Below are 25,002 nucleotides of genomic sequence, written 5' to 3' on the forward strand. Positions count from 1 at the left end.
ACAGCAAGAAGAATTTTAAAGGGTTTTGTTGTTTTTAATGTTAACTGGAAAATGAAATGGGACTGGTACTTAAGTTTACTTTGAAAACTAATGTTTTTCTTCTGAATTAAGTTGGAACATATGTTATTGTACAAACTGTAGCAAACTAAGAAACTTTAAGAAATGAAATTAAGAGACCCTGGCCCTGGCCATTGTCTGAGTGGATAGAGAGTTACCCTAGCATATGGGCATCCTGGGTTTGATTCCCAGTTTAGAGCACACAGAAAAAGTGACCATCTGCTTCTCCCCTCTCCCTTTTCTTTTCTTCATCTCCTCCTGCAGCCAGTGGCTGGATTGGTTTCAGCCTTGTTTGGATGGAGTGCAACAGCCTCAGGTGCTAAAAATAGCTTGGTACTGGAGCATTAGCCCTATAGGTTGCCAGGTGGATTTTGGTCTGAGCGCATGCAGGAGTTTGCCTCACTCTCTCTCTTCCTCTCACCTAAAAATAATTTATTCATTAATAAATTAAGTCTCTTAATAACCATTCAAACAATAATTGATAAGTTGTTTGCAATATTTGTCATACAATCACAATATACAAATGTAGTAAGATGCTCATTGATAAAATTGAACAGCCCATGTCTTGGGAAATATATCAGTCAGATTTAGATTTATTTTTGTTATTTTCGCTTAAAAATCTTGGTGGCTAGATATAGTTACTGCCAACATGCAGAAATAGTTACCACAGAGGCAGAGGTATTATGATATTAATTCCTGAGAAAGCAGAGACTCCCCAGCTTCACCTTAAATCTAGTCTTCCAGGTGAAGTGTTTTTAGCAGGGATAGGATTTGGGGAGAAGGGTTAAATTTGATGTAGGTTGCCAAGTTGCCAGGCCTTCCCAGAAAATGGTGGCAACCCCAAAGCTGCCTTTTCCCATAATAGAAATGGTTATAAAATCTCTGGCCTCTAGCTAGCTTGATTTAATTCTGGTCTCTCTAGACTGGTAGAAATGTGGGTGTTATTACCAAGAAGAGGTTCCATAATGCAACTGTTGGTCAAATAAGTTTGTAAATATATATGTTTGCTCGCTTATAGTTTACATTGTATGTGGGAGGCAGGCTGTAAACTGGCAAAGTTATTATAGCCTAAGGCTTAGTTTTAAACTAAGCTTTTGCCCACACCCTTGACTGTTACATGATGTGGGGTGGTGCACTCTCATGAGAAATCCCATCATGCCTCAGATAAGTGACTTTGTATCAGAGACTTCCTTATTTGTATATTGGATTAAAGGTTTTGATTTCTACACTATAAAATGGGGGCAGATCGGGAGCTTGCTTGCTCTCTGCTCCTAAGATTAGCATTTGAGGAGAGAGCAGAGAAAGGAGAGCAGAAAAAGGCCACGTGGAGGAGGCCAGGAGAAACAACCAAGATGGAGTGCTGAGGGAGAAACCAGTTTGTGCAGAGTTTATGCAGAGAGAAGGAGATGGAAAACAGAGGTGAATGAGACTGGTGAGGTTAGAAACCTTTGATTCTAGGAAACTCGATAAGTCAGTGGCTTTGGGAGCCCTGAACGGAAAGGGAAGTGTTTTCCCACTGTGTGTATTTCTTGCCCGCTGGGTGCAAGCTAGGATTAAAGCTAATGACCCAGCAGTTCTCAGCTCCACTGTTTCTTTACCGACTGTCCGAATCTTATGAGAACCTGCAATGTGAATGGCCACGATGGTGGCTACTGGCTTTACAGCAATTGAGTTTAGAAGAAGGATAGTCAGTATCTTAGAGGTCCTGTGTCTGATTGCAGAAAATATTGGAGTACCTACTCTCCTGAGAGATGACAAGAGAGCAGCTCGTGGTAACTGATTTATGGGCCAGTGTGAGTAAATACTGGATTTCTTTGGCTATTTTTGGAGATGAGAAATGCTTAAGAGAGGGGAAAATACTCCTGTTAAATTTTTTAAGTGGAACATTAAAGCTAATGTAACTTTAGTTTGATCTCAAGTGCTAAAACTCTTTTAGTGAGGCTTTTAATAATTTGTCAGAAATACCTTAAATATGATTTTTGCAATTTCTGTTATAGTCAGTACTATAGGATTTTACGTAATTTTTTTATTTGGGTGTATTTTTCATATCTATGATCATTTTCTCTTAAGGTTTCTTATTTTGATTTATGCACTAGGAGATCTTCCCAACACAAGTTTTTCCTTTTTTTGTTTCCTTTTAAATGTCTCTCTCTTATTTTTGAACTCTTTATTTAAATAAGTGCAAAAAAAAAAAAAAAAAAAAAAAGGAAGAGAGATGCTATTTTAGGTTGTCCATAAATATAATGGAAGCAGAGGTCACTGTTTTATCAAACCTCTAAAGATTTACCCAGTTCTGGTTAGACCAATAGAATAAAATTATAGAAATTAAGTATAATTTTTTAAAAATATTATAATATTTTACTGATAAATCTTGACAACTTCAAGTAGTCTGTTACAAATTTGAGGTATACTTATATCTATATTACAGAGTAAATACAAGACACATTGTATGTACATTTTTACCTCATTTTTCAAGTAGATAAGAATCATAATTAGGATGGATATAAGTGTGATCATGACATGTCCAGTAAAATGACTGGTGAAGATTAAAATATAAACAAAGATAATAAGCAAATAGTAGATTTCTTGGAAAAAAATTAAAATGCATTGATTATTCAGAGTATATTATACCTTTTTTAAATAAGGGGTAAAAAGCAAACTCTTACTGGTAATCAATAATTTTATCAAGAATTTTTAAAATAAAACACATCTAATATTACACATAAGTGAATGTCATCCATCAAGAAGATTATGTAAATATCTATTTGTAAAAGAATACATTTCATGATACAGTGATAGCATGGCATGAATGATTACTAAAATGGTAATCTTGTTAAATTCTAAAAATTTTAAAGAAAATTGACCATTTATTGGCTTAAAGATATTTAAGTAATACTACAGAACATTGTGTCTGAAAAAAATACTAATATAAAGGAGCTTTATTTAATATAAATGGAAGAGACATAATCAATTCTCAGATAAAGGTTGTGTTTAAACCCAAACAAGCCTAACTGAAGTGAAAAAGCTAACAAAAGAAATGTATGCATTTGTAAATTATCTTTCCTTTTAAATAGTAAAATTTTCTTATATAATATTTATAATAAGTATATTGTAATGAAAGCACAAGTGTCAGTCATTAAGTTATCTATTATTTAATTTCCTCTTACAACTCTTCAATGCTATTTATAGCCTATCTCTTTCCTCAAAAATCCAAATGTCCCATTTTCCTTCACTCAGTGTATGATTGTACTTCCAAAAAGATTGATTCATCATGGTAAAATATTTAAAAATTCTTAAAATAATTTTACGTCTATTTCAAATATTTTCACTCTCGGTTCTAAATGTAAAATCCTTTCAGTTATGTATGTTTGCTCTATTCCTCTTCCTCGCCTTTAGGAGACCCTACTTTTCAGACTCTCCCCTTACATGTGTTATCAGTTTCATCTTTCCAGGTTCTTTTAAAAAATATCCTTGTACCTACCTGCTCCACCCTCATTTTCCTAAATGACACTTCCCTCTACTATTGTTACAGTAAAATTTCTGTCAAATTCTTCTCTTAATTTCACTGTAAATCTTATCCAACAATTAGTCTTTGTTGCTACATTCCACTTCTTCATTGTATTTCAAAGGTAAAGCAATAACCTTTTTATTAAATTATAGAACAGTGGTAGTCAACCTGGTCCCTACCGCTCACTAGTGGGCATTCTAGCTTTCATGGTGGGTGGTAGCAGAGCAACCAAAATGTAAATAAAAAGATAGATTTAACTATAGTAAGTTGTTTCATAAAGATTTATTCTGCCAAACTTAGCGAAAATCTGACATAAAGTACTTGGTAAGTAATTATTATATGCTTTAACTTTCTGTAACTCTGCTTTATGAATTTTATAAAGTAAAGTTACTTTCCTACTTTATAAACCACCGTTTCTGTGGAACCAGTGGGCGGTTAGAAAATTTTACTACTAACAGAGATACAAAAGTGAGCGGTAGGTATAAAAAGGTTGACTACCCCTGTCCAGCACATATAAAACATGTATAGATCACAAGGGTTCTGCTTAATAAATTTTACATATAACTAGCAACCAGATGAAGCAGATATTTGGTCATACCCCAGAAGGTTCGAACATGTCTAGCTTCTTTCACGATGTTCACTATACTATCATGACTTTAAATACCACAAATTAATTTTACCTGTTATTTGAATGTTATGTAATAAGTAGAATTGTACAGCATATAGCCTTTTTTTTATGTGACTTCATTGGCTAACCATGTAGCTGTGAGTAGTTACAATTTATTTCCTTTGTTCTATAGAGTCTATTGTGAGAATATACCATTGGTTTTTTTTGTTGTTGTTGTTTTGTTTTTGTTTTCATTCTATGGTGATGGGTGTTTTGGTTGTTTTAGCTTTTGATAATTAAGAATATTGCTGCTAAGAATATTCATATATATCTTTTGACAATCATATGTATGTATACATTTCTATTGATTACATATTTAACAGTACATTTACAATAGATATCTCTGTGTTATGTATATATAGTTTTACTAATCACTTGATTTTCTCTGATCCCATCCCCTCATCCCTCTTTCCTCTGACTGCTGTCCCTCTGGTCCTTGTGACCCCATCTCTGCATCTATTTTGTTCCTCAGTTCACTTTGTTCCTTATATTCCACAATTATGTGAGATCATATGATACTTTTCCTTCTCTTCCTCGCTTATTTCAGTTGGCATAATAATCTCTAGGTCCATCCATGAAAAAGGGTAAGATTTCTTTCTTTTTCACAGCTGCATAGTATTCAATTGTGTATATGTACTACTGCTTTTTAATCCACTTGTCCATTGACAGACACTTGGGCTGTTTCCAGATTGTAGCTATTGTAAACAATGCTACAGTAAACATGGGGGTGCATATCTCCTTTTGAATCTTTTTATGTTAGACTTTGGGTGTACTTGTCTAACTTAAGATTGAAAATTTAAAAGTTCTTCTAAATATGTACATTTTGTTCTTTTTTTAAAAGCCATTTTAGTAGATGTCTATAGTGATATTTTGATATAATTTTAACTTGTATTTTCATGATGATTTAATGAAGTTGAATATACTTTATAGTTATTGATTATTTGAATAGTCTCTTCTGTGAGGACTGTTCAATTATTTGTTCTTTTTTCCTATTATGTTCTTTACCATTTTCTTATGACTTATAGTTTTGTTTTTTGGGGTTTTTTTTTGTATTTTTCTGAAGTTGGAAACGGGGAGGCAGTCAGACAGACTCCCACATGTGCCTGACCGGGATCCACCCGGCACGCCCACCAGGGGGCGATGCTCTGCCTATCTGGGGCATCATTCTGTTGCATCCAGACTCATTCTAGCGCCTGAGGCAGAGGCCATAGAGCCATCCCCAGCGCCCTGGCCAATTTTGCTCCAATGGAGCCTTGACTGTGGAAGATGAAGAGAGAGACAGAGAGGAAGAAGAGGAAGAGGGGTGGAGAAGCAGATGGGTGCCTCTCCTGTGTGCCCTGGCTGGGAACTGAACCCGGGACTCCTGCACACCAGGCCGACGCTCTACCGCTGAGCCAACCGGCCAGGGCCTGACTTGTAGTTTTTTTTAATTATTTTTTTCTTTTCCAAATGAGAGGAGGGGACATAGACAGACAGATTCCCTCATGCACCCTGACTGGGATAAACTCCACAACCCCTGTCTGGGGCCAATATTCTGCCCACCTGAGGCCATGCTTGCAACCGAGATATTTTTAGTGCCTGAGGCAGAGGCTCCACAGAGTCATCCTCACCACCTGGGGCTGATGTACTCAAACCAATTGAGCCATGACTGTGGGAGAGGAAGAGAGAGAGAGAGAGAGAGAGAGAGAGAGAACAGAGAGGAGGAGGGGTGAAGAAGCAGATCGTTTTCTCTCTTGTATGCCCTGACTGGGTATTAAACCTGAAACATCCACCCACCAGGCTGACACTCTGCTACTGAGCCAACTGACCAAGGCCTTTTTTTTAAGTATAGATATGGGCCCTGACCAGTAAGCTCAGTCAGTTGGAGCCTTACCTTAAAACTCCATGGTTGGTCCTGGCCGGTTGGCTCAGCGGTAGAGCGTCGGCCTGGCGTGCGGGGGACCTGGGTTCAATTCCCGGCCAGGGCACATAGGAGAAGCGACCATTTGCTTCTCCACCCCACACCCCCTCCTTCCTCTCTGTCTCTCTCTTCCCCTCCCGCAGCCAAGGCTCCATTGGAGCAAAGATGGCCCGGGCGCTGGGGATGGCTCCTTGGCCTCTGCCCCAGGCGCTAGAGTGGCTCTGGTCGCGGCAAAGCGACGCCTGGAGGGGCAGAGCATCGCCCCCTGGTGGGCAGAGCGTCGCCCCTGGTGGGCGTGCCGGGTGGATCCCGGTCGGGCGCATGCGGGAGTCTGACTGTCTCTCCCTGTTTCCAGCTTCAGAAAAATACAAACAAACAAACAAACAAAAAACTCCATGGTTATCGGTTGGATCCATGGTCAAGCCACACATAGGGAGTGGCCAATTAATACACAGCTAAATAGGACAACAAATGAGTTCTTCCCTCTTTCTCTCTTTCTCTCTAAAATCAATCAGTAAAAAAAAAAAAGAAATAAAGTCTAGATAGAAGTTTATTATTAGTTAGGCATATATTATTTTCTTCTATGTGTTTTTTTATTTAACTTTATTAATGTTGTATTTTAATGAACAGAGGGTTTTGGCTTCTTTAATTCACAGTTAATAATTTGTGCTATCTTTAATTCATGGTTGATAATTTTCTTTCCTATTGCAACATTAAGAAGACATTCTCTAGTATTTGCTTCTTATTATTTACTAACTTATCTTTTGCATGTAAATCTCCAACATTCATTGTTTGGTTTATTGTGTACTACATGATTAATATTCTTTTTAAAGAATATTCAGAATACCCAGAATCATTTTTTATTTATATTTTTCTCATTGACTGGGAGAGAGAGAGAAAGAAAGATACATGTACACACAGAGGAAGAGAGAGAGAGAAAGAGAAAGAGAGAGAAGCCTCAACTTATTCAACTTAGTTGTTCCATATAGTTGTATACTCATTGATTGCACCTTGTATACGTCCTCACTGGGGATCTAACCTGTGACCTTCATGTGCCAAGAGGACACTTAATCCACTGAGCCACCTAGCCATAACCCAGAACCACTTTTTAAGCAAAACATTCTTTTCCCACTGCAGTACAGTGTTACTAACATCACTTCAGTAGCCAGCTTCCAAGATGGCCCTCAATTACCTCAACTTCTGGTACTTATGCCCTCTTATAGGTCCCTCCAACGTACTATCAAGTTTGGTATACGTAACCAATCACATTCATCAGAAGTGATAGTAAGCCATTTCTGGTATTATGCTGTGAAGAAATATACTTTCCATTTTGCTCACCTCTGTTTTGCTTTCTCTCTATCTGATTGAACTTGCTGGAGGAAGCCAGCTACTATAAAAGCCTATGGAGAGACTCATGAAAAAGCTGAAGACTCTTACCAAAAAGCCACCTGACTGTTTTTGGATGTTATGTAATAAGTAGCATTATACAGCACAATGTCTTTTTTATTCTGAGTTCCTTGAGCTTAGAAGCCGATGATGTAGCCCACAGCTGACAGCATGGCTATATATAACCTTATAATAGAAGCTGAGCCTGAACCACTGAGCTAAGCTGTTCCTGAATTCCTGACACATAAAAACTATGAGATAATAAATGTTTGTTGTTTTAAGCTGCTATACTTTGAGATAATTTGTTAGCAGAATATATGATGACAGAATAGTGATATATGCAATCACTGATGACTCTATATGTTAGCTTATTTATGAACTCTTTTCTGGTCCTTTGGTCTATTTTTCTCTTTTTGCACCACCATTACACTGAATAATTATCATAGTTTAAAATAAATCTTTCTAACTAGTAGTGTAAGTACTCAAATGCTGTTTTTGTGCTTCAAGATTGCCTTTGGTATTTCTGGTCTATTTAATTTTTATATAAATTTTAGAATCAGCTTGTAATTTCTCATACATTCATAGATACAGATATACACAAAGCTCCCCCCCACACACACACATACATACACTACATACCTGAAGTGATTGTGTCTATAGATTGATTTGGCAGAATTGACATCTCTAAAATAGTAAATATTTCAAGTGCATAAACATCCCTCAATTTGTTCAGGTCTTTTAAATATGTCCACACAATAGAGTAAGCAGATGTCATATAAAACTCATGTTATCAAAAAATATTACCCCAATTGTCATGGTGACAATGAACTACTCAGAGACCAGATGACATGCTCTGAGGGGTTGATGGGAGGCAACAGCCCTGGTCAGTAGACTAAAAGACAGACCGAAGCCCTGTCCTCTCCCTTACTCAGATATTTATTAGCCAGTACAAATAACTCAAGGAAGCAGATAGAATAAGTTTTCAGGGAGTGAAGGACAAGGAACATGGTGACTCCTAATCTCTGTTCCGAAAGCCTAAACATTTCTGTTACTGAATCTTAGCCTGCTGTTTTGCTCTTTCCAGCACATACTGTTTCCAGTATGAGTCAGAGATAGGGCACCTTTCTCTCTCTAATTGTTCTCCTAACTCTGCATGTTTTCATAGCATATTCCTACATCCCAATAAATTTAATTTCAAGTTTTTACAGAAATCACTGACAATGAGAAAAACCTATCTGTAATGCATTGTAGGAATCTGGAATATAGTTCATTTAATTTGAAGTTTCTGACTCTATGGAAACAAAAATACATCAGCTTTTTCTTCTTATTCTTTACTGTTGTATATGGAAATACAAATGTATTTTATCTTACTAATATCATTACTTATTCTGATACTTTTTTCTCAAAATTTCCTTGGATTTCCTATAGTATAATCAGTGTCTTCAAAAAGTAATAATTTTATTTCTTCCTATCAGATTATTACAGCCTTTATTCCATTTATTTCTTTACGTAACTCACCAGGACCTTGGTTTAATTCAGAATAAAGGTAGTTTTAATACACATCAATTTATTTTTATCTCTAGTATATTTTCAACCACAGAGGAAAACTTTTCAGTTCATGAGTATATAGATTTTTTATATACCAGTTACTTTTTTAGTATATATACTTTATAAGATTAAAGACATTGCCATTTATTCTTACTCTTATAAAAATTTTTAATTATGAATGGATATTCAGTTTTGTCCAATATGTTTTCCATATCTATTAAAGTAATTCATATAAGTTTTTCTTCTCTCTCTTTTTCTATAGATAATGCCCTATAGATGGATTTCAATGATTTATGTTTATAATACTAAATTTTCAAACATTTTAATTCAAAAAGTTTAAACATAAAGATAAGTTGAAATAATTGTATAGGAAACACATATATTACTACCACCTACATTCTATAATAGTTAATATTTTGCTGTCATTGCTTTATCAGATATAATTTCATTTCTTCATACATCAATCCATCATTTAAAAAAAATTATTGCCTGACTAGGTGGTGGCGCAGTGCATAGAGCATCAGACTGGGATGCTGAGGACCCGGGTTCGAGACCCCGAGGTTGCAGCTTGAGCATGGGTGCATCTAGTTTGAGCAAAGCTTACCAGCTTGGCCCCAAGGTCACTGGCTTGAGCATGGGGTTACTCGGTCTGCTGAAGGCCCGCGGTCAAGGCAAATATGAGAAGGCAATCAATGAAAAACTAAGGTGTCGCAACAAAAAACTGAGGATTGATGCTTCTCATCTCTCTCTGTTCCTGTCTGTCCCTGTCCCTCTCTCTGACTCTCTGTCTCTGTAAAAAAACAAAAATTATTGAATATCAAACTAATCCTAGATTAAATTCCCCTTGGTTTGGTGCCATATATGTGTGTGTGTGTATATATATATATATATATATGTGTGTGTGTGTGTGTGTATATATATATAGCATAACACCTCACACACACACACATTTCTGAAAACATTATTTTGCTTAGTATTTGCATCTCTCTTTGGAAATTTTCTGTACATTATTTTTCTTTGTAATATCCTTGTTGGATTTTGATACTTAAGATACATTAACCTCAGAAAATGAATCATCAGTGATACCCCTTCCACTATCATTGGGAAAGTTTATATAAAAACATAAAATGGAGAAAAGAAAGCCTCTTCAATAAATGGTGCTGCTGAAATTGGAAAGCCACATGCAAAATAATGAAACTTATTGGGTCTGTGTCATCATACAAAAATTATTTCAAATAAATCAAAGACCTAAATATAAGATTTAAAACAATATATTATATAAAAGAAAACATAGGTATTAACCATATAGACTTTGGTCTTACAGAGAAGTTTATGAATTTTACCTCAAAGCAAGGCAAGCAAAAGAAAAAATAAATGAATGGGACTAAAGCTCTTGCTGGATATCATCCCGGAGCTGGAGGTTGCCTGTTGGGATTCCCTGGTAAGGGCACATATAGCAGCAGCTCCATGTTCCTGTCTCTCTCTTTCTCTCTACTTCTTAAAAAAATGAATGAGACAATACCAAATTTAAAACCTTTTTATATAGTAAAAGAAAGTCAAACAAAAATGCAACTAACTGAATTAGAGGAAATATTTGCAAACAACTCTGAATAAGGGTAAATATGTATCCAAAATATATAAAGAATTTATACAAGTCAACAACAAACAAACAATCTAATTGAAAAATGAACAGGGGAACTGAACAGACACTTTCCTAAAAACATACAAATGCCAACAAATATGTGAAAAGATGCTCAACTTTACTAGCTATTAAGGAAATGCAAATCAAAGCTAAAATAAGATACCACCTCATACTTTTTAGAGGAGCTATCATCAACTGGTCAAGTAATAATAGGTAGAGAGACTATTTGAGAAAATTGAACCTTCATTCACTGCGGTGGAAATGTAAACTTGTATAGCCACTATGTAAAACAGTGTGGAGGTTCCTTAAAAATTAAGAATAGAGTTACCATATGACCCAGAATCTTCTCTTCTAGATATTTAACTGCAAAAAATAAAACACATTTGTTCATAAAGATATATATTTTTTCATTGCAGCATTGTTCATGGTGGCCAACACACAAAAACAATAGAAGAGTCCTCTGATAAATGACTGGAAAAAGATGTGGTACATACGATACATATGTACAATGGAATACTTCTTATCCATAAGAAAAAATGAAATTCTGCCATTTGTAACAGCATGAATAGATCTTGAGGATGCCATGCTAAGCAAAATAAGTCAGATAGAGAAAAGTCAAGAACCATATGATTTTACTCATGTGTGAGATATAAAATCAAAAGCAACAAAAACCCAATAAGACAGACAGACAAACAAACAAAAACTCATAGGCACAGACAAAAGTATGGTGGTTACCAGAGGGAAAAAGGGTGGTGAAAGGTAGTAAAGAATAAAAGAGGGTCAACTATATGGTAACAGAGGAGATTTAACTCTATATGGTAAACACACAATGCAATGTTCTGATAGTGTAATATAGAATTATACACTTGAAACCTATATAATTTTATTAATAAATATCAACCCAATAAATTTAATTAAAAAATATAGTGAGCCCTTGCTAGTTGGCTCAGCGGTAGACTTCTGGCCTAGTGTGTGGATGTCCCAGGTTCAGTTTCCGGTTGGGCACACAGGAGGAGTGACCATTTGCTACTCCACCCTTCTCTCTCTCTCTCTCTCTCTCTCTCTCGCTCTCTCCATCCCACAGCCATGGCTTTATTGGAGCAAGTTGGCTCTAGGCACTGAGGCTGGCTCCACTGCCTTGTCTCAGGCATTAAAATAGCTTGGTTGATGAACAGCAAATCAACAACCACAGATAGGCAGGGCACCACCCCATTGGGGGCCTGCTGGGTGGATCCTGGTCAGGGGTGCCTCTCTGCTTCTCACTTAAGAATCTATCATCTATCTATCTATCTATCTATCTATCTATCTATCTATCTATCAATAATCCATCTGTTTATTTATCAATCTATCTAGTGATATCTTCTCTAATATTAGGAGAAAATCTGTAATATATTCAGTCTGCACTGAGATTTTTTTGGGGGGGAAGGTTTTAAATAATGGGTTCAACTTACTTAATAAATATAGTGTGTCCGTAAAGTCATGGTGCACTTTTGACCGGTCACAGGAAAGCAACAAAAGACGATAGAAATGTGAAATCTGCACCAAATAAAAGGAAAACCCTCCCAGTTTCTGTAGGATGATGTGGCAGCATGTGCGCATGCGCAGATGATGATGTAACACCATGTATACAGCAGAGCAGCCCATGGCCATGCCAGTCGAGATGTGGATGGTACAGAGGGAAGTTCAGTGTGTTCTGTGACTCGCTAAATTTGAATTCTTGACCAAAGTGCAACGTGAATATCGGCGCATTTATAACGAAGTGCCACCATATAGGAATAACATTACTCGGTGGGATAAGCAGTTGAAGGAAACCGGCAGTTTGGTGGAGAAACCCCATTCTGGTAGGCCATCAGTCAGTGAGGAGTCTGTAGAGGTTATATGGGATAGCTACCTAAGGAGCCCTCAAAAATCTGTGCGTGAGCCCATATCGAATGGCACTGAATAGGTATGAAACTGGGAGAGTTTTCCTTTTATTTGGTGCAGATCTCACATTTCTATCGTCTTTTGTTGCTTTCCTGTGACCGGTCAAAAGTGCACCATGACTTTATGGACACACTGTTAAGTATTCACAGTGTCTATTTCTTTCTGGGTTTTTAAAAAGTGTTTATTTATTGATTTTAGTGAGAAAGGAAAGGTGAGAGAGAGATGGGAATATCAATCTCTCATTGTTTGTTACATAGCATGGGATCTAACGAGCAACCTCTGTGCTTCAGGATGATGCTCTAAGCAACCAAGCTATCCAGCTTGGTTGTAGATCTCCTTCCCCCACTCTTAAGAAGGGGAAAGAAACTATCTCACAAATGTAAGCAAAAAATTCTCCATGAAGAGTAATAAGCTCCTAGTTTAGTGCACTTTTGAAAGTAAATAAATCACTTCTGGTTTTATTATGTTTCAAAATCCAAACCTATGGCTCCAGGGTTTGATGACCATATCTCTCAAGAGGCTTCTATTTATTTAACCACTCTTTAACTTCCAATTCTTGTGCTTTACCCCCGGTTAGAATTTTCTATGCCCAGAAAGCTCTAACAATGCAAAAACATGAAAATGTTTACTCTACAGTTACTCAAAGGGTTACAGCCATAAATTAGAAATTATATTTAGTTAGAGGTTGCTTAAGGAGATATAGGCTGTCTTAGGAAATAATGAGTTCTCTGTTACTACAGTCATTCAAACACATGGCCAAGCTGACCATTTAGAATATGTGTTAAAATGTGGATTCAAGCATCTAACAAATCCACTGCATCATCAGGACTTGTCAAGAAACAAATGGAACACTCAAATAGGGATATTAAAAATACTCTAATGAATATATTCTTTATAAAAATCATGGCTAAGGTTAAGAAAACCTAAGAGATTGCAAAATTTGGGGCTATGTATAATGGTGAACCATTATCAACTTGGTAAGGAGTAGTCAGAATTAAGAGATCCCTTATCTCTTTCTGTGGAAGAGGGACCACACACAGGTATTAAGGTCTTAGATAAAAAAAGTATCCACCGCAACCTCCTATAGCCTAGTAGACAGAAAGCTGAGGAAATAAATATTTTTATATCTTTTTGGATAATTCCAGTTTCCCAACCCCAACCTTCTGCTGGTGCCTTCATTTGTCAACTCCAACAGGACACCAGAAGGCAAGATAGCTCAGTCAACTGAATCCACAAAGTTCACCCACCCATTCAGTGCACTAAGACTTACATAGCAAGAAGGCATCTGGTGGGTAAGGCAATGAGTATTTAGCTCAAACACTTATAAGTGCATTTAAAATTTTTTCCATTGTTTGTTTTTGTTTTTTTTTATTAAGTTTAATGCAGTGACATTGATAAATCAGGGTACATATGCTGAGAGAAAACATCTCCAGATTATTTTGACATTTGATTATGTTGTATACCCTTCAACCAAAGTCAAATTATCTTCTGTCACCTTCTATCTGGTTTTCTTTGTGCTCCTCCCCTCCCCCCACCCCCTCTCTCTCCTTTCTTGCCCCCCCCATGTTTGTGGCAGCATTGTTCACAATAGCGAAGATCTGGAAACAGCCCAAGTGTCCATCAGAGGACGAGTGGATTAAAAAGCTTTGGTACATATGATATATACTATGGAATACTACTCAGCCATAAGAAATGATGACATCAGATCATTTACAATAACATGGATGGACCTTGATAACATTATACAGAGTGAAATAAGTAAATCAGAAAAAACTAAGAACTATATGAATCCATACATAGGTGGGACATAAAAATGAGATTCAGAGACATGGACAAGAATGTGATGGTAATGGGGGGGGTGGCAGGGGGGGCTAAGTACATTTAAATTTAACCAACCCCTGAAAGTCTCTAATGCTGTGAAGGGCTAATCTTTTTAGATTTTTACAAGAAAAGTCTCAAGCCTGAAAGAAACACTTAAAGGCATGAAAGAACAATTTCTGTATAGGGATGGATATTTATAAGTAGGCATTAAATAAAAATGGTTATAACTTGATAGCAAATGTTAAATAAACATTCACTTATGGAGAGGGCTAAGCTATACATGCTCCTGACTTCTCTGACCCATACATATTATTCTAAAGTCATCAGGATTAGATCATCAACCAGTTTGCTTTCAACTCAATTCTTATCTCCAACAGTAGTAAGAAGAGATATGTATGATGCTGGCCAGATAAAAGGAGACCCAGTGCTGGGTGCCAGTAGCATACTGATGGAACTGCATTATAAAATGTCTCACTCTTTCCCTCTGAGGCTTTACTGAAAAGACTTAACAGACCATACCATATGTCAGTGAGAACTGCAGTATCTACTCAATGGTTTAGAGAAGCAAATGTAAAAGCTACTAGTTTCTTGCATTTTTAGTTTCAACTATGCACTCTACTAATATATCAGTATAGTCGATATAAAAATGCTTTTATCTGTCACTTTTTGTTTCATTTAAAATTTTGACTGGCAATCAATAGTACTGTAATCCAGATATTCAAAGCAATTTTATGCTGCCTTCTGTCATAAATTAAAATGTTCCATTAACTAAACAAATTCTCAATGGCATAAATCAGCTCACACTTTGTAAATCACAGTTAGTAAAAACCAAATTGTAATTCCATAAAAGTGATTAAGGGCTGGCAAGATATAATGAGATACATCATCTGTGGTGAAGAGCATAATTATTCAATAGCTGCATGCTGTATTTTAGATGGGCTAATTTCCTCCATGTTAAATGTTTTCATTGGAAATATTTAAAGAAAAATATATATCACATAAAAATTTGAATTTTGTGTTTGTTTATAGAACTTTTAAATATATATATATATATATATATATATATATATATATATATATATATATATATCTATCTTTCTCATTAGACTACAGTTTAGCAGATGGTTGGCTTCCAAATTTAAAAACCTCTAATGGATAATATATTTACCCTAAGATGAAAATAATCTTTCTCATAGTAGAATCAGTCATTTTATTTTATTTATTTTTTGTATTTTTCCAAAGCCAGAAACGGGGAGGCAGTCAGACAGACTCCCGTATGCGCCTGACCGGGATCCACCCGGCACGCCCACCAGGGGGCGATGCTCTGCCCATCTTGGGGCGTCGCTCTGCCGCAATCAGAGCCATTCTAGTGCCTGGGGCAGAGACCACAGAGCCATCCTCAGCACCCAGGCAAACTTTGCTCCAATAGAGCCTTGGCTGCGGGAGGGGAAGAGAGAGACAGAGAGGAAGGAGAGGGGGAGGGGTGGAGAAGCAGATGGGCACTTCTCCTTTGTGCCCTGGCCAAGAATCGAACCTGGGACTCCTGCATGCCAGGCCGACACTCTACCACTGAGCCAATGGGCCAGGGCTGAATCAGTCATTTTAAATTGCAAAACTTATTATAACAATATTTGGAGTATTTTCAGGTATTTCTTTAAGAAACTCAGTTTTTTTAACTCATTATTTGTTTTTCAACTGAATAAAGCATGCCATTTTGTCAATATATGGATATAGTAAACATATTAAAGTGTTTAAGAAACTGATATAATTATTATATAGATCTAAAACAATCAGCAAATAATACTTATTTGTGCAAAACACTGGGGAACTTGAACCGTTCACTTCTGATAAATTTTAATAAATTTTTTATAAAGTCTCTTTAAATAGCCTCCTAATATTTAGGTTTCCATGTTTAACATCAACATCCTATTTTTTATAAAACAATGAACACAATATCATGTTAAAAATGTAGGTTAGGCCTAATATTCTCTACAAAAGATCCTCTAATGGTTTTCTAACAAAATTATGGGAATTATGAAATCCACACTATTGTCCAAGAGCCTATATCCTCCTGTCACTTCTCAAGCTTCATGTCCTACTCCAGTAGTTGCTCAATGTGATCCTTATGTAGTCTTCATTGTTATTTTTTATGCCCACCAATTAACTTGATTGTAATATTTTATATATACTTATATACAATCATGTAGTATACTATAAAACTCACATTGTACAATGTAAATATATACAATTTTATTTGTCAAAAACACCCTGATAACTGGAAAAATAATTTAAGAAATAATTAAACTCACCAAAATAGCCCTCATCAAACTTCCCTAACCCAATTTACCTTTGGTGTTCTCCATTAACCCAGATATTCACATTATCATCACCCTTACCTCATTCAGATTTCTTCTCAAATATTATTTCCTCAGAGAAACTGTCCTTAGCCATTCTAGCTGAATTATTGTTCTTTATCAGTTATTCTCTTACCAAACTTCCTTTTTACATGTTTTATAATAATTTAATTATATCAATGATATATGTGCATTAATTCATATAACTTGGCTAGTGTCTGTCTCCCCTGATAATATATATAAATTCCACATAGATACTTTTATAATATTTACCCACTGCATAAACAGGATCTGCCATTTAACAAAAATTTACAAAACATTTGGTAAACTAATTGAGAAATATGAATCACTGAAATACATTTACTAAAATTATAATTCATTTCTTTTGTTATATTGCAGCAGATGTTAGTTGTTGAATACTATATGAAAACTTAGTGGTATTTGGAGCTCTACCCCAAAAACATTATCTAGTTCTGTCCATATACCTAAATAAGTGAGGCCATTGTTCCAAGACCCACACCTCATGGGGCTCCACACTTTAGTGTGTCTTTCTCAAAATTTTCTAAGACTTCTCCAATGTCTGAGGCTGAGGCTATCAGTACTTTTATTTTCCCCAGGCTAAAAGCAGGGATCATGTATTTTATTATCATCGAGAGCCTCTGGTGCATGAGACTAGCCATCTAGGAATCCTACATGGGGGCCCATTTCCATCTTTTACCATCATACTGTTTTCTTTCTTCTATCCACCATCATGCCCACAACCCTTGGAGCATTAATGAAATGTCTCAAGGAAATCTGAGACTATGTGATCATCCCAGATACTATTTCCTTGTAGTGGCAAAGAGTGCTACTTTATGCAATTGTCTGAGACTGGGTTGCCAGATCCGTGCTAATCCATTGATGTTTGGTGACTTTCCCTTGTTGAACACAAAACATATTCAGAGCACTGAGCTACCAATATTCCATTGTCAACCACTGGAAATGAGCTTCTGGGGTGGGGGGCTTTGAGCTGTTTTCATTTCTATGTTACAATAGCAGTGCCACCTTCACTTAGAGCATTTGAGGGTAGGGGAGTGGCAGGACATCTTTTCTTTTTCCTGTAAAATTTTTGTATCTCTAGTACCAAAGGATTTGCCCAATCCTTTCATAAGCTCCTATCTCCTTTGCAAACTTTGAGACTCTTACCTCAAAACACCAAAAAGTTCTTATTAAAGTTCTGCAAGGTAGCGACATTATGCTTTCCTAGATTGGTCTTAAACCAGGCTGGATGAGAAATAGACAGTTTTTGTTTGAATTGTACCACTCTTCTCCCTTCACTCACGGGCCTCTTGCCTATGCTGATTAGAGTATATTGGAGGCAGGTGTAGTAAACACTGGACATGGTAACATTCTAGAATGCAGTCATGATGACTTAAAAAATTCAAGAAAAGACAAAGGTGGCCAATGTCTTGGTTTACATTTTTGCTATAAAATTTATAGCAGTAAGTTTGTATAAACAAAAAATGGATTGTCTTTCATATTTTTGTTATTGTCTGGGAAGATTTCCATTTTTCAAAAGGTCATCAGAAACCAGTATTCACAGATGTTACTATGAATATGCAGAGCCATGAGTCATATGTAGCAAGCAGTACATAAATGGTACTAGAGGACTTCAGAATCAAGAATCTCTGTATTGCTTTAATAAACTCTGAATATATTTTGAATAGCCATGTGTAAGGCCAGGAGCTGCCATTGTGGCCATTCACATGCAGGTTCCCATTGGATTCGGGCAGACAATAAAGAAATGGTGGAGTCGGAGGATGGTGGGCCATCCTATTTATTGGTGTCTCACCAAGACAGGCAAACCACAAAAGAAGACAAGGGAAAAGCAGAAAACCAGCTTTTCCCATGAAGGGCAAGGGATCAGGGAAGCCCCTGCAATCTTGATAGCAGGAACTGAGTGAGCCAGCTCCTGGTCTGCCCCACTTTATAGTGTAGAAAACCAAAATCCCTTAATCCAATATACAAACAAGGAAGTCTCTGATACAAAGTCACTTATCCAAGGCATAATTGGATTCCTCATGAGAGTGCACCACCCAGATCATACAATCAGTCAAGGGTGTGGGGAAAAGCTTAGTCCTAAAACCAAACCTTAGGCTACAACAACCTGGCCTGCTTATAGCCTGTCCCCCACACCCAATATAAGTCACAAGCGAGCAAACATATATATCATATTTACAAACTTATTTGACCAACATTCCACCCCTTTTGCTCGCTTTACAATCTAAACAACAGGCATCTTCCATGATGGTCACTGTGCAAGGAGTGGGATACATTGCATAAACAGAAATAGTACCAACTACAGCAATAGGATTAACAGATCAAAAACTATGGGTGAAATGAGAGAGCAGTCAGTGGCACCAAGAGAGGCAAATCCTTACCTCTGGCAGAATACAGGCTAGAGTTTTGTCTGCAGACAGCACCGTAGCTGGCACCAGAGGCCACCCTGAGCGGGCATACCAAACCTTATTGGCCAATACACCAGCATCTGCTGGTTCTATGTGTAGTAAAATAGGAGAACTCATTATTGGCCATAAAGAAATTACAAAGGTGCCCTTCAAAATGCTGTCCCCTTGAGCGCTCAAGGGATAATACACTTCTACCTTAGGTGGCCAGGTGCTGGTTGCCCAAGGAGTTAACTGGAGGTCTACCTCTAGCCCCTTTCCCCACAGTGCCAACAAGGCCACCCATCTCAGATGGTGGGCCTGTACAGTCCAGGGCCAAGTTCATTGAAGCCATTGTCCTTTAAGAAGGGCTGTTGGAACCTTAAATGTAAATGGATTAAATGATCCAATCAAAAGACATAGGGTAGCTGCGTGGATAAGAAAACAGGACCCATACATATGTTGTCTACAAGAGACACACCTTAGAACAAAAGACACACACAGATTGAAGGTAAAAGGATGAAAAAAAACGTTTCATGCAAACGGAAATGAAAAAAAAGCTGGGGTAGCAATACTTATAGCAGACAAATTGGACTTTAAAACAAAGGATATAGTAAGAGATAAAGAAGGCCACTACATAATGATAAAGGGAGTAATCCAACAAGAAGATATAACTATTATAAATATCTATGCACCTAATATAGGAGCACTCAAATATATAAAACAGACTTTGATGGATTTAAAGGGCGATATCAACAGCAATACTATAATAGTAGGGGATTTCAATGCCCCACTAACATCACTAGATAGATCCTCAAGAAAGAAAATTAACAAAGAAACAGCAGACTTATTGGAAACACTAGATCAACTCGATTTAATAGATATCTTCAGAACCTTTCACCCTAAAGCAGCAGAATATACATTCTTTTCAAGTGCTCATGGTACATTCTCTAGGATAGACCACATGTTAGGGCATAAAAGTGGTCTCAACAAATTTAAGAAGACTGAAATCATATCAAGCACTTTCTCCGATCACAACGGCATGAAACTAGAAATGAATCACAGCAGAAAAGCTCAAAAATTCTCAAACACATAGAAACTAAATAGCAGGCTGTTAAATAATGAATGGATTAAGAATGAGATCAAAGAAGAAATAAAAAAATTCCTAGAAACAAATGACAATCAGCATACAACAACTGAAAATTTATGGGACACAGCGAAAGCAGTGCTTAGAGGGAAGTTCATAGCACTACAGGCACACTTTCAGAAGCTAGAAAAAGCTCAAATAAACAACTTAACCCTGCATCTAAAAGAATTAGAAAAAGAACAGCAAGTAAAGCCCAAATGTAGTAGAAGGAAGGAAATAATAAAGATCAGAGCAGAAATAAATGACATAGAGGCTAAAGAAACAATACAGAGGATCAATGAAACTAGGAGCTGGTTCTTTGAAAAGGTAAACAAGATTGATGAACCTTTAAGTAGACTCACCAAGAAAAAGAGAGAGAGGACTCAAATAAATAAAATTAGAAATGAGAGAGGAGAAATAACAACTGACACAACAGAAATACAAAATATTGTAAGAAAATACTATGAAGAACTGTATGCCAAAAAAGTAGACAACCTAGATGAAATGGACAAATTCCTTGAAACATACAATCTTCCAAAAATCAATCTGGAAGAATCAAAAAACCTAAACAGACCGATTACACCAAATGAGATTGAAACAGTTATCAAAAAACTCCCAACAAAGAAAAGTCCGGGGCCCGATGGCTTCACAACGGAATTCTACCAAATATTCAAAGAAGAACTAACTCCTATCCTTCTCAAACTATTTCAAAAAATTCAAGAGGAAGGAAGACTTCCAAGCTCCTTTTATGAGGCGAGCATAATTCTGATTCCAAAACCAGGCAAAGACAATACAAAGAAAGAAAATTATAGGCCAATATCTCTGATGAACATAGATGCTAAAATCCTCAACAAAATATTAGCAAACCGGATCCAACAATATATGGAAAAAATCATACACCATGATCAAGTGGGATTTACTCTGGAGAGGCAAGTCTGGTACAATATTCATAAATCAATCAATGTGATTCATCACATAAACAAAAAGAAGGAGAAAAACCATATGATAATTTCAATAGATGCAGAAAAAGCATTTGATAAAATCCAGCACCTATTCATGATCAAAACTCTCAGCAAAGTGGGAATACAGGGAACATACCTCAACATGATAAAAGCCATCTATGAGAAACCCACAGCCAACATCATACTCAATGGGCAAAAATTAAAAGCAATACCCTTAAGATCAGGAACAAGGCAGGGGTGCCCCCTTTCACCACTCTTATTTAACATAGTCCTGGAAGTCCTAGCCACAGCAATCAGACAAGAAGAAGAAATAAAAGGCATTCAAGTTGGAAAAGAAGAAGTAAAACTATCATTATTTGCAGATGATATGATATTGTATATAGAAAACCCTAAAGTCTCAGTCAAAAAACTACTGGACCTGATAAGTAAATTCAGCAAAGTGGCAGGATACAAAATCAATACTCAGAAATCAGAAGCATTTTTATACACCAACAATGAACAGTCAGAAAGAGAAATTAAGGAAACAATCCCCTTCACAATTACAACCAAAAAAATAAAGTACCTAGGAGTAAACTTAACCAAGGAGACTAAAGACTTGTACTTGGAAAATTACAAAACATTGATAAAAGAAATCAAGGAAGATACAAACAAGTGGAAGCATATACCGTGCTCATGGTTAGGAAGAATAAACATCATTAAAATGTCTATATTACCCAAAGCAATTTATAAATTCAATGCAATACCAATTAAAATACCAATGACATACTTCAAAGATATAGAACACATATTCCAAAAATTTATATGGAACCAAAAAAGGACACGAATAGCCTCAGCAATCTTACAAAAGAAGAATAAAGTGGGAGGTATCACACTTCCTGATATCAAGTTATACTACAAGGCCATTGTACTCAAAACAGCCTGGTACTGGCATAAGAACAGGCATATAGATCAATGGAACAGAACAGAGAACCTAGAAATAAACCCACAGTTCTATGGACAACTGATATTTGACAAAGGATGTAAGGAAATACAATGGAGTAAAGACAGCCTCTTTAACAAATGGTGTTGGGGAAATTGGACAACTACCTGCAAAAAAATGAAACTAGATCACCAGCTTACACCACTCACAAAAATAAACTCAAAATGGATAAAAGACTTGAATGTAGGCCGTGAAACTATCAGCATCTTAGAAGAAAACATAGGCAGTAAGCTCTCCGACATCTCTCGGAGCAATATATTTGCTGATTTATCTCCACGGGGAAGTGAAATAAAAGACAGGATAAACAAATGGGACTATATCAAACTAAAAAGCTTTTGCACAGCTAAAGACAACAAGAACAGAATAAAAAGACAAACTACACAATGGGAGAACATATTTGACAATACGTCTGATAAGGGGTTAATAACCAAAATTTATAAAGAACTTGTAAAACTCAACACCAGAAAGACAAACAACCCAATCCAAAAATGGGCAAAAGAGATGAATAGACACTTCTCCAAAGAGGACATACAGATGGCCAATAGGCATATGAAAAAATGCTCAACATCACTAATCATTAAAGAAATGCAAATTAAAACCACAATGAGATATCACCTTACACCAGTCAGAATGGCGCTTATCAACAAAACAACACAGAATAAGTGCTGGCGAGGATGTGGAGAAAAGGGAACCCTCCTGCACTGCTGGTGGGAATGCAGACTGGTGCAGCCACTGTGGAAAACAGTATGGAGATTCCTCAAAAAACTGAAAATCGAACTGCCTTTTGACCCAGTTATCCCACTTTTAGGAATATACCCCAAGGACACCATAGAACGGCTCGAAAAGGAGAAATGCACCCGCATGTTTGTGGCAGCATTGTTCACAATAGCGAAGATCTGGAAACAGCCCAAGTGTCGTCAGAGGACGAGTGGATTAAAAAACTTTGGTACATATATACTATGGAATACTACTCAGCCATAAGAAATGATGACATCAGATCATTTACAATAACATGGATGGACCTTGACAACATTATACAGAGTGAAATAAGTAAATCAGAAAAAAAACTAAGATGAATCCATACATAGAAGGGACATAAAAATGAGACTCAGAGACATGAACAAGAATGTGATGGCAACAGGGGCGGGGGGTTGGGAGAGGGGGATGGGATGAAGAAGGAGAGAGGGGTTAGGGGAGGGGAGGGGCACAAAGAAAACCAGATAGAAGGTGACAGAAGACAATTTAACTTTGCGGGAGGGGTATACAGCACAATCAAATGTCAAAATAATCTAGAGATATTTTCTCTCAACGTATGTACCCTGATTTATCAATGTCACTGCATTAAATTTAATAAAAAAACAAAAAAAGAAGGGCTGTTGAAGCAGGTAAAAGTATGTTGCCCTGCTGTCCGAAACCTGGCTTGAGTAAAATGTCCTTGGTGCGTATCTGCAACTGAATGGGGGCAGCTGTCCGATGCAGGAGGGCCTCTACTGGAGCTGGGCTCCCCCGTCGAGGTCGCTCATTCAAAATCCGGAGTACTGTCCATAAGCGGCGTGTCCATCCAGTAAGAGAGCCGGTGCCCCCTCCTGTCGCAGTCCCTGCTTTAAGAGTCCATTATACCGCTCAATGATACCAGCAGCCTGGGGGTGGTAGGGAACATGGTACTTCCAGTCCACCCCCAGCTTTTGAGCCCATTGCCTCACCATTGAACCAGTGAAGTGGGTACCATTGTCACTTTCAAGGATTAGCGGTTGCCCATATGCAGCACTCAGGTGGTCCAGAACCTGTATGACTGCCGTCTGGTCAGGGTTATGAGCAGGGTAAGCAGCAAGCAGCCTGGTGGCAGTATCTACACAAGTGACTGCATACTGGTACCCTTCTGACTTTGGTAAGGGTCCAATAATGTCTATCTGCCATTGTGTCAGTGGAACATGACCCCTCTGAATCTGTCCAGGCGACACCAGTGGTCTCCGAGGGTGTTCCTTGGAACATACTGCACATTGCTCACAGGCTGCAAGTACCTCTGCATAGGACACAGGCAAGTTCCAAGCCTTAACCGTAGCCCACATAGTTTTCTGTCCTGCATGGAACAGGCACTGGTGGAGCCACTGTGCCACATCACCTGCAGGTGCAGTCTCCAACCATCACACCCTTGCCAACGTATCTGCCTCATCATTCCCAGGATGGGCTAGAGGGGCATGCCCTGTGACATGATATACTGTCACCTGCTTCTGGTGTCCTATTTCCCATAAGTCCTGCCACATAGCCTGACCCCATAGTGGACAGTGCATTACCATCCACTGGTTAATGTGCCAAGTAGCAATCCAAAGGGTAAGTCCACGATAGACGGCCCAGCTGTCAGTACAGATTACCAGAGGTGAAGGTTCATTATGGGCAACTAGCCAAACAGCTCTTAATTCTGCCCATTGGCTGCCTTGGCCTATACCCGTGTCCATCCAAATAGTCTCAGTGGCCGGATGGAAGGCTATAGCTGTCCATTTGGCAGGTTGGCCCCTGCTGGAACCATCAGTATACCAGGCATCCTCGGGAATGGGCACCCGCCCCTCCTGGTAGGGACTGACTTCAGGTTCTGCCTCCTGAGCCCCAGTTGCACCTGACTCTAAGGTCGCATAGGTGACTGGACCCAAGACTTCCTGCAGTTCTGCCCTCAATGGGCTGGTGCTAAGAGCACAGCGTTGCTGCAGG

This window comes from Saccopteryx bilineata, chromosome 2 (assembly GCF_036850765.1).
Source record: "Saccopteryx bilineata isolate mSacBil1 chromosome 2, mSacBil1_pri_phased_curated, whole genome shotgun sequence".
Lineage (NCBI taxonomy): Eukaryota > Metazoa > Chordata > Mammalia > Chiroptera > Emballonuridae > Saccopteryx > Saccopteryx bilineata.